Consider the following 12242-nt stretch of genomic DNA (forward strand, 5'->3'; position numbering starts at 1 on the left):
TAGCCAGGTAAAGGGGATTTATATTTGTTCTTGGAGGTGAGAGGAAGTCACTGGAGTTCATTGAGTAAGTATCTATGCCAATCCCACCATTTTACAGAGGAGAAACTGCATCTCAGGTTAAGTGACTTGCCCAGGGTCACACAACCATTATATGTCAGAATCAGAATTTGAAGCCAAATCTTTCTGATACGGAGACCATCAACATTGGCTTTCTTTAAGTTAAAGTACTAACTCAACATTCAAGTTCACATCTCTGTGTCCCTAACCCACCCCCAAATGCCTAGAATATTCTCCCTGCTCACTGCCTCTTAGGTTATGTTGGCCCCAGCCACTTCTTATAAAAAGCTTTCCTGATCTCCCCCCTTGCCCCCCCCACTTAGCACTCCCTCTTTTTTGGGGGGCGGGGCAATGAGGGTTAAGTGACTTGCCCAGGGTCACACAGCTAGTAAGTGTCAAGTGTCTGAGACCGGATTTGAACTCAGGTCCTCCTGAATCCAAGACCAGTGCTTTATCCACTGGCCCCAGCACTCCCTCTTGAATTACCTTGTATCTACTGTTTGTTTATATGCTGTATCCCCCTAGTGCAGAATGGGTACGTCCTTCCTTATTAAGCCTCTCCCAGCCTCCTTTCCCTCCTCCCCCTACCCCCTCCATGGAATGCAAGTTTTTTGAGGGTAGGTGAATTTATTTTTATCTTTGTATCTAAGGTACCTGGCCCAGTGCCTGGCAAATGGAAGGGGCTTAATAAATGCTGGTTGAAATGAACCAAATTGACCAGGATCATACACACTACTGAGAGCACCTAGACATCCTGATGGCAAATTCCATTGTGCTGTCCACAGTAACTTTGTGTAAATTGAATTCTTGTGAGCCTAGTCTTATTTTAAGTTACTTGGTTGAGTTTGATATTTAAAAAGGATCCCTGTGGAGAAACTTATCGTAAAGCCTTTTCCTGCATGATTAACTATCCTTTTAAAAGTGTTTTGTAAATTCAGGTTGGGTTTTTTTTTCGTTGTTGTTGTTTTGTTTTTTGGTATATTGAATTAAAAAAGAAAAAAAAAACCTGAAGCATGACACAACTTTACCTGCTCCAGGGGCTTGGCACAAGGGCTAGGGCAGGAGCAGAAAGATCTGAAGTGATCCAATTTCACCTCCAGCCCAGGAATATGGCACACAGCTTGTGATCTTCCATATCCCTGGCTTTCTGGGAGGAAGCACTTTTCTGCCCCATCTGACTCATTCTCCTCTCTCAGCTACTCACAGACTATTCACCATCTTTGCCAGCCTCCTTCTCCTGTCACCTTATCACTGGAAAAATTGCATAAGTTTCACTCCTGGGATCAATCATCTTTTCTCTACAAATATTTATCTCACAGCTGCTGCTGTTGTTGTTGTTTCAAGTTGTTGGATCAAGATAAGAAGCACTTATTAAGCACCTGCTATGTTCTATGAAGTGCTGAGTGCCAAAGACATTTTAGAGCTGGAAGGGACCTTTGAGATCTTGACAAATGAGGAAACTGAGTTTCAGAGAGAGGAAGTGACTTTCCCTTGGTCACACAGCTAGAAAGTCTCAGAACTTGGATTTGGCGATCTGATTTCAAATTGGAGACACATTCCAGTAGCCCTTCCTGCTTCTCTACGTATGCTCATCCCTGGGCTGGGCTTGTGAAGCATAGGTAAGTGTAAGGCAAGGATCCCTATAGCCTGAAGACCTCGTGACTCTGGAAAGAGACAAGATTTATCCAGGGGAAACAATCAGAAGACAACATCATAACATAATCTACAGTATTTGTCTTTATTCATGTCAAGAGGTGGTGCAAAAGTCTTTGCTAGCATGGCATTCATGCCCCATTACAATCTGGTCCCATTTCTCTCTATTACATTCCTAGCCCAAATGCTCAACTTATTGTTTCTGGAACATTTCTTTTTTCCTCCTTGCTCTTACTTCCACCATTCCAGCCTTTTTACTGGTTTATTTCAAAAGACAGCATGGTACAGTGGCAAGATTTGGAATTAGGAGATCAAGTTTCCAGCCCTGGCTCTGCTACTTATAATCTTCATGGGGTCACAAAGAGTCAGACATGATTGAAAAGACAGAACAAGCACTTTAAGATTTGTAAAGTACTTTATGTGTTCTTATTTGATCCTCTCGACAAACCTGAAAAGTAGATACTATGATTGTCCCCATTGTATAGATGGGGAAACTAAGGCTGAGAGTGGTTAGGTCACTGATATAGGAGTTGTTCCAAATCCAAATCTAGCTCTTTCTCCACTGAATCACCTAGCTGCCTCTAGTGTAGCATCATGGGTAGGAAGCTAGCCTTGGAGTCACTGGGTCATAGATGGAGAGCGGGAAGGCAACTCAGAAGCCCATTTTACAGATGAAGAAACTGAGGCCTAGAGAGGTTGTGAATTGTCCAAGTTTTTAGTACATTTTAGTAGGAAGAGGTGGAAGTTGGGAAAATGAATTAAAGTCCTGCCTTTGATTACTACTAGTTTCATGATCTCAAGTTACTTATTTCACCCCTCAGTGACCCAGGCAACTTTTCAAGACTATAAATTACATATAATTTGACAATCTGCCTTGAAAGAGGGAGTTCCACACACCTGTGAGATCAGAGGTCCAGACCAGGTAAAACAAGTAGATGAACTCTGTGGTTCAAACTTGGAGTCAGGAAGACCTAGGTCATATCTTGCCTTAGATACTGCTTACTGGTTGTATGATCCTGGACAAGTCACTTAATTCCTTTGTGCCTCAGTTTCCTTCTCTATAAAATAAAAGGCTTGGCCTCCATGTCTTCTAAAGTCTCTTCCAACTCTATGATTCTATAGTTTGAACTCTGAGTCTGAATCTCTGAAATTGCATTTTTTCTGCTCCTATTATATCAAACTCTCCTTGAGGGTGTAGGGACCATGCCTTAAGATTCTTTGCATCTTCCCCCAGTGCCCAGCACCGATGCCCTGCACTTAGTCACTCAATAAAAGGTTGTTGCTGATGATAGATGATGCTGATAGGCTGGGAGGCAGTCAGGAAACCGAAACAGTAGAATGGGCTGTTGTTATCAGGGTGTGGCAGTGTATAGGCAGTTAATGCACTGGACCATAAGTCAGGGGCCATGGGTCCACTTTAGCTCTCCAGGCCTCTATGTCCTCCCTCTGAAATGACTAAATGAACTCTTTCTAACCTTCCTTCTAGCTCTGGCATCCTCTGCTTCTATGGGATAGTCTTTCTGAAGGAGATAGGATTGGTGACAATTTTATGACCATGGTTATTTTTAGCCTTGGTAGGGGTAGGGTTGTGTAAATATTTTACTCACCTATGGTAAACTCTCCACCCCTCTATACTATCTGGGGGAAGGGTGGGGTGAAGTCCAGCACCCATTTCACAGATGAGGCCACTGAGATAGTTGCAATATTCAGCAGACAGTTAGTCATTGGGTAGTCACTGCTCCACCCTCACAACCTCAGGTAGGCCTCCTTCCCTTCATTCTGAGTGCCCATGGAGTCATTAAGGGACCCAGGTGAGTCAGCCACCCTGGAAGGGCCCCAGATCAACAGCCAGACCTACATGCCAGTCAAGTTCTATGCACACCCCCCAGACTTCCCACCCTCTACTTCCTCCTATCGTCTCTGTGTTTTTTGCTTTACTCAGCATTGTCATCCATATATTCTCCTGGGATACCCACAACATCCCTCTGAGGCCAATTTGGCTTGATTATAACCACACAAATAAAGAAATTGATAGGGGATTAATAGGACTGGATTGTACTAATGCCAGGCTCCTGGGAAGGACTTTGTGCCATTTATTGACATTAAATGGACATAAATAGTATGGATCATAAATTACTGTTCTCTGGTGATTCTCTCAGACAAGACCTAACTCTCCCTGAAGTTATAACATCTTCAACTGGGACAGAACCTTGTACAGCCAGGTTGTATTGTGCATAAAATGCTGAACCTGGCATCAGGAAGACCTGAGTTCAAGTCTTGCCCCAGAGACTTGATAGCTGTGTGACTCTGGGCCAGTTATTTAATTTCTCTCTTCCATAGTTACCTCATATGGAGAATGGTAGGGTCTTCCACAGTAAAAGGAAAGTTAAGAAGAGGGAAGGGCTTTGGGGAAAAGAAAATGAGCTTAGTTTTGGACATGCTGAGTTTATGATGTCTAGATAACATCCAATTTGAGATGTCTATTAGGCAGTTGCAATTCTGAGTGTAGAGGGAAGGAGAGAGTTTACGTCCAGGTAAGTAGATTTGAGAATCATCAGCATAAAGTTGATACCTGAATCCATGTGAACTGATGCAATCACCAAGTGAAATAGCAAAGAGGGAGAAGGGGACACATGACCTGGATGAAGATCTGGCAAAGCAAACTGAGAATGAGTCATCAAACAGGAAGAGAACCAAGAAAAAATAATGGCACAAAAACCTAGGGAGAAGAGCGTTTCAGTGGAGAAGGGGACCATCAACAGTGTTGAAGGCTGCAGAGAGGTCAAGGATTAGGACAGAGAAAAGACCATTTGATAATTAAGAGATCATGGGTATGGGGCAGCTAGGTGGCACAGTGGATAGAGCATGAGCCCTGGAGTCAGGAGTACCTGAGTTCAAATCCGGCCTCAGACACTTAACACTTACTAGCTGTGTGACCCTGGGCAAGTCACTTAACCCCAATTGCCTCACAAAAAAAAAAAAAGAGAGATCATGGGTAACTGTGGAGAGAGGAGTTTCAGTTCAATAATGAGGTCAGAAGCCAGACTCTTGAGAGTGAGAGAGAAAGATGTGAAGGCACCAATTGTAGATGGACTTCTCCAAGTTTAACAATGAAAGGGAAGAGATATAATAGGATAATAGTTAATGGGGATGGATGGAGCAAGTGACAGTTTTTTGAGGGTAGAGGAAAATTATTTTTTAGGCAGTAAGGAAGTAGCCAGGGAAAGATTAAGATAGTGAGAGAGTAGGGATTAATAGAGGGGGCAATATGCTGGAGAATATGGGGTGAAATGAGATTGCTTCTGCACGTTAGAGAGGTTTGCCTTGGCAAGGAGAAGGGACACCTCTTCAAATGAGAAAATAGTGAAGGAGAAAATAGTGGTGGATGGCGTCTAAGTGAGATGAGAGGAGGCAGGGAGGCCCACATGGGGGTCAGCGAGATATGAGAGAAATCAATGTGGGCAGGTTCAGCATCCTCCATGAAGTTTTCCTGATAGCAACAGCCTACAATATTTTACAAACACATTGTACAAAATGACAAATACAGGCAGAATATCATCTATTGCCCAGAATTGTTCTGTAGATGATTCAGGGTGGAAAAACCTTGGTCCCTCTTGAGCAGCTAGTGTCCTGTAAATTGTCTGGCTTACTTAACTCAATAACAGTAACAAATACTAGATCCCAATATCTGAGTTCCAGTGACCCATAAAGAGGAAGTACTTAATAAATGCCTGCCTTTTGCCTTTCTTATGTATCCCAAGCACTTAGCACATAGTAGGTACTTAATAAATACTTAATGACTGACAGATGTCACCCCACAAAGAGTATCACAGGTCACTATGGAAAGGTCAACAGAAATGGCCTCAATCACCAGCCTATGGGTAGAACCATAACTAGCAAGAAGCAAAAGGTGCCCACTGTTTTGGGGAAAGGCCCTTCCCTATACAATGCCTCATATAGGTCTTCCAATAGCTCAAGGTGAATTTGCTCCTTGGGATCCTCTGGGGAGATGGGTAGTCCTCTTCAGGTGTCAATGAAGCCAGTATGCATGCCCTAGAAACCTCTTCATCCTGGAAGATTACTTTGGCCCTGGAATTACCGTCCCTGAACTACTGTTTGCCCCTAGGATCCCTCCTCCTGGTTGAGTGGCTTCTCCCAGAATCTCCAGGCACCCAGTCAGACACTCTTCTCAGTAGGCTGTACTCCTCTCTATTTCTCCACCATGCTTTCATGCAAGTACCTTCTTCCTCTCCCTTCGCACCATTTTTTTAGCTTCTTTTCATGGGTTGTATTCCCCATTAGAATATAAACTCTTTGAGGTCAGGAACTGTCTTTCTTTTTGCTTGTTTTTGTATTAGCACAGTGCCTGGCACATAGTAAGACCTTAAGAAGTGTTTGTTGACTGACTGCTAGGACTGGGTGCTTCACTGCAGTGAGCCCCCCCCCACCCAATAAATTTTCTGCACACATAGTTTTAGCTTGTTTTGGGTGTGCCTGTGTAATATAGTCACTGTGGGGTTGGATTAGCTGGGACAAATTTTAAAATACTCAAATGGCTCCTTCCACAGGGTTTCCTCCCTCTTCAGTCAGATGGACTGGACACAGCAAATGCCAACCCATTTTAATATTAGCTTCAGCTAAATTGACTTAGCAAGATTATGGTAATTATAGTACCCAAACCACACTGGGCATTTTGGGCCTGAATAAGAATGATTTTTTGTATTATCAGCTGTTTGGGATTATATGATCCCCTATTCCATTAATGTAGATAATTGAGAGCTGATTTGAGGACGGCAGATGATGCAGATTAGGTTCCTTTATAATGAATTCCACAAGGCTACCAAATTGTTTGGTTATAACAGAATTTTGTTAAAAATATGACTAGAAATTATATTTAAGGGCTGACAGATATAATGAGATCTGGGTTTCGCTTCTCCATTATGAAATAACACATTGGAGGAAATGCTCTGAACATTGTATGGGAACGAGGAAGCTGTCATGCATACCCCATCCTTTGTCTCATTTCCTAACTTACCACCTTATTTAGGTCCAGAATTTGGGAGTTTAGGTTGATTTTCTTTCTGGTGGGTTGGGATCTTGATTTGGGCCAACAAGGAACTGTTTTTGAAGTCAGGAGACCTAGGTTTAAATACTAGTTTTGAGAGTTGTGTGATGCTGGACAAATCACTTAACTTCCTGGACTTCACTTTAGAGGAGGTTTGATTAAATTGATCACTAATGTATCTTCCCATTGGAAAACCCATGATCCTATGTGAAAAAATGGGCAGTGTACTACATAAGAGTCAGGAATACCTGGCTTCATGTACTACCTATTATGTGAAAGAAATGTAGGGAAATCTTAGCATCTGCAATGGCCCAGAAAATATTCTAAAATTACAGATGATTTACCAATATACAATAGTGGACAGAGTGTCTGCACTGGAAATTCCCTAGTTCATCATATTACAGGTCAATACCAAAAATTATTCCATGAAAGGAGTACAAGAATAATTGCTACTTTATAGATGAAAAAACTAATAAATATAACAATAAAATATAAACACAAATGAACAAATATAAGTATAAAATGTAAAAATATACATAAACAAAAATACTAATTACTCAGTTCTCTTGCTCATATTCACAATACAAATAACACACACACACCAGGTCCTTTGTTATAGAGACAAACTTTTATGAAGTCTCAAGAAAACACTTGTCCCAGACTATTCATCATATAGATTTTATTGTAGCTAGATCACCAAAGCATTCATTCCCTGAACGTTTCAAGGGACATGGAAAGAATAAGAAAAGCATGAGTGATTTCTGGACTCAAGAAGTTTACCATATTACTGGAGAGGTTGAACTAGCACATGCAAGAAGTTCATAGTAATTCATTCATTCATCCACCCATTCATTTATTAATTAATTTATTGATTTGTCCATTTATTTATTATTTTAAAAATATTTTGTTTGGTGTTAGGTTATTTTCTTTTCTCTTTCTTTCTCTCTCTCTCTCTCTTTCTTTCTTTGGCAGGGCAGTGAGGGTTGTCCATGGTCACACAGGAGTAAATGTCAAGTGTCTGAAGCTAGATTTGAACTCAGGTCCTCCTGAATTCAGGGCCAGTGCTTTATCTGCTGTGCCGCCTAGCTTCCCCCCGCCCCCTAGTGATTTAGAGGATTATAAAGCTTGTTCTAGAGGGACTATAGGCTCTCTAGGCCAACCTCCCCATTTTATAGAAGCCCAGAGAAGATTAATCTTTTTACTCAACATCACAGAGAACCTGGGATTTGATTTTTTTTTTTTTGCAAGGCAATGAGGGTTAAGTGACTTGCCCAGGGTCACACAGCTAGTCAAGTGTCAAGTGTCTGAGGCTGGATTTGAACTCAGGTCCTCCTGAATCCAAGACTAGTGCTTTATTCACTGCGCCAACTAGCAGCCCCAGAACCTGACATTTGAATTCAGGTCTTATGATTGATTCCAAGCTCAGTGTTCTTTTCATTGTACAAAGTTGCCATAATTAAAGAATAATGTTGGACAGTACAAACAGAATAGAAGCAATTGAATTACTTCCAATTTTAGAACACTCCTAACAGTTTACAATGAACTTTCCTAATATCCCTAGGATTCAAGTGCAAGTAGTGCAAGTGTTATTATTCTGTCCATTTTACAGACGAGAAAACTGAACATCAGAGAGGATAAATGACTTGTCTCCTCCTGCAATTCACCATCTTGTTTAGGTACAAAATTTGGGAGTTTAGGGTGATTTTCTTTCTAGTGGTTGGGACCTCGATTTGGGTCGACAAGGAACTGTGGTCACATAGTCCTTAAATGGTGGAGCTGGAACTCAAACTCAGCTCTTCTCTTGTCTGGTGCAGCAATTTTTACTATAATATCATAATATACCCTAAAAAAATCTTGCTAAATTGAATTGAGCACCATCTAAAATTGTTGATGATGTCACAATTATTTTTATTTGGTTACATAAAATATCTTATTCTCTCCGCTGTCCCCTCCATTATATTTGTCTTTGTATAATTCTGTTTTATGTAAAATAGTATTACCACAAGATTACCTTCTTCCTTAAAGCCCCACAAAATAATGGCAGGCGTGGGTGGCCCTGATATATGGTGGGGTCAAGGTACAATCCACACGTGGAAAATTAGGAGCTGACACTATGCCAACAACCATTCTCTGAAAATGAGATGTTACCTGGAACAGGAGGCACAGAAAAGTAAACAGAGCATTATATAACTTTGTTTCTGCTTCTTAGAAACCAGAGCCTTTATAGTAACAGATCACATTTCTCCAGGACTTTAATATTTTTTCCAAACACCTTCATAAAAATACTTACTTTAAAGAATTTAATAGTCATGGGTGCTACTCATTGCTATGACAAAGTTGAGCCTGGATGTATGGGGTTACTAGCAGGCAGGGACTTCATGTTAATGGGGATGGGATTCCGCTTTTACCTATTACCTCCAAGATCAAATGTAAATTCCTCACAATGTGGTCCCTTCCTACCTTTCTAGTTTTCTTATACAGTATTCTCCTCCATGCCTTATATGATCTTGATACATTGATCTAATATTGTTCCCTCCAATAGGATGCTCCAGCTCCCATCTCCACTCTCTCTTTTCATTGGCTGGATCTCATTCCTAGAATTTTCTGCCCCTACACATCTGCCTCCTGGCTTCCCTGACTTTCTTCATGGATGAGTTCAAAGCCCCACATTCCGTAAGAAGCTGTTCCTGTTCCCCTAAAGTACAAGAGCCTTTCAAATGAGATTACATTTAATCTATCCTGTATCTATCTTTTAACTACCTAGTTATTTACATATGTTCTCCTCCATTAGAATGTGAGCTCCTTGAGGGCAGGGGCTATTTTTGTTTGTTTCTGTTTTTGCTTTTCTTGTATCCTGAGCACTTAGCACAGACACACAGTAAGCATTTATTAAATCCCTTAATGAATCACCCTCTTGCCACACTCTCCTTCCCCTGTTTGCATTGCTTGTTTTTCTACTGGACAAAGCTTCACCTCCACTTTTATGTATTGTCTTCCTCTTTTAAAATGTAAGCCCTTTGAAGATAGAGGTTATCTTGTTTTCTTGTATTTTTACCCTCACCAGTAATTGCTTAATAAATGGATTATCTATCTCTCATCTCTCATCTCTCTCTCCATCCATCCATCCTTCCTTCCATCCATCCATCCTTTCATCCATCCATCCATTCATCCATCCATCTATTTAGGGACCTAAATTCAACTGACTGCCTGGCTTGACTCATTGGCTTACAAGAGGGCAGGGTTGATTTATCCCTTGGTAACTTGTTTGCACATTGTTTTTCAATTATGCCTGACCCTTTGTGACTCTGCGAAGATATTGGATTGGTTTGCAATTTCCTTCTCCAGCTCAATGTAGAGATAAGGAAACTGAGGCAAATAGGGGTAGGTGACTTGTCTGGGGTCACACAGCTAGTGAGTGTCTGATGCCCAATTTGAATGCATGAAGATGAATCTTCCTGATTCCAAGCCAAGCGCTCTATCTGCTACAGCACCCAACTGTCCATTAGCTGCCAACCCTAGTCATCTGAATGATCTCCCTTTCCATAGGGTAGACCCAAACTGCTAGTCTGTCCCAGACAGAATGTAAGTTCCTTAAGGACAGGGACTCTTGTTCTCTCTTTGTAGCCCTAGTCCCCTCCCATAGTGTCTTTTTTTTTTTTTTTTTAGTGAGGAAACTGGGGTTAAGTGACTTGCCCAGGGTCACACAGCTAGTAAGTGTTAAGTGTCTGAGGCCGGATTTGAACTCAGGTACTCCTGACTCCAGGGCCGGTGCTCTATCCACTGTGCCACCTAGCTGCCCCTCCCATAGTGTCTTGCACAGGGCAGATATCTAATAAATGTTTGCTTAATTGAATTGAAGAATACCCTGTGTAAGACCATGAGTCAATCCATTACCAGGCATCAGACACTGTTAGGTACTGGCCTGGGTCCTTGTTTTTGATTCAGAAAATATGTTCTCCATATGCCCGAATGCTTTAGGGAGATGGAGATCATGTGGTATGGTGGAAAGAGCGTTGAATTTTGAATAAGAGGATAAGGATTTGAATCCTGATGCTGCAACTTATTACCTGCGTGATCTCAGGTAGTTCACTAAAGTAAGCTCCTTGAGTTTCTATTTCTTCATCTGAAAAATGAGCACACACACACACACACACACACACACACACACACACACACACACACACACACACACAGAGTGAAAAGAGCACTGACTTTACCAGCAGAGGATGTGGGAAAATCCTACCTCTGGTACCATCTACAAGGCCTGTGGAGGTGGCTTATCCTTCCTGGGCCTCAGCTTCTTCATTGGTAAAATAAAGAAATTGGATTAGATAGTCTTTGGGCTTTCTTCTAGTTCTAAGTCTATAATTTTTAAGACTAAGGGGTCTCTACGGTCTTTTCAGGCTCTAATTTGGAGATCCTATTATTGGTGATTTCATTGCAGTTCTTCTTCAAGTCAACAAGCATTTATGAAGCCCCTACTAGGTGCAGGCAAGGTGCTAGAACCTGGAAGACAGAATGACAGTAGAAATCAAAGACATTAAAAAATGAATAGTTTCTGCCCTTAGGGGATCAGGCATCCTATTCATTTCAAAAGTCTGTGGGGGGGAGATGGAAAGTTGTGAAGGGAATATCCTGTAGGTCTGTCCGGTGGGAATAAAGAGTTGGAGCAGGGGGCAGGTAACATCTTAGTAGATAGTCTTTGTAAGTTGGTAGGGGTCCAAAAAAAAGATTCATCATTAGGTGTCCAGATTTCTGGTGGGGAATCTCTGCTTTTGGCCAGGCTGGTCCTCAGAAAACAGACTACAAACCATAACCAGGTCAGTAGTCCAGGCTTTTCCAGCTTGGCAGCACCTTCTGGAGTCAGTGCCTTCTGGCACAGCTTTTGAGAGTAACAGAGTCCCACTATGCCTGAATGAGTGGGTAGAAAGTTGAACTTGGAATTAGGAAGATCTGTGTTCAAATTTGACCTCAGATACTTACCTAGCTGGCTGTGAGACCCTGGGCAAGTCACTTAACTTCTCTGTGCCTCAGTTTCCTTACCTGTTTAATGAGGACAGTATTATCCCTCAGATTAAATGATATAACTTCTATAAAGCACTTTATAAACCTTAAAGCACTATATAAATGCTATTGTTATTATCATTATTTTTAATTATCATTTTTATTATTAACTGCTGGGTCAAAATACATCGAACACATAGGTGGCACAGTGGATTGAATTCTGTGCCTAAGGTCAGGAAGACCTATGTTCCAATCTGGTCTCAGACATTTAACTAGCTGAGTGACCCTGGGCAGGTCACTTAACCCTGTTTGCCTCAGTTTCCTCATCTGTATAATGAGCTAGAGAAGGAAATGACAAAATACTCCAGTGTCTTTGCCAAGAAAATCCCAAAAGGAGGCATGAAGAGTCAGACACGGCTGAAAACAACTAAACAACAACAAAAAAACCACATCTAGGCAAACC

Source organism: Dromiciops gliroides, chromosome 2 (genome assembly GCF_019393635.1).
Source record: "Dromiciops gliroides isolate mDroGli1 chromosome 2, mDroGli1.pri, whole genome shotgun sequence".
Classification (NCBI taxonomy): domain Eukaryota; kingdom Metazoa; phylum Chordata; class Mammalia; order Microbiotheria; family Microbiotheriidae; genus Dromiciops; species Dromiciops gliroides.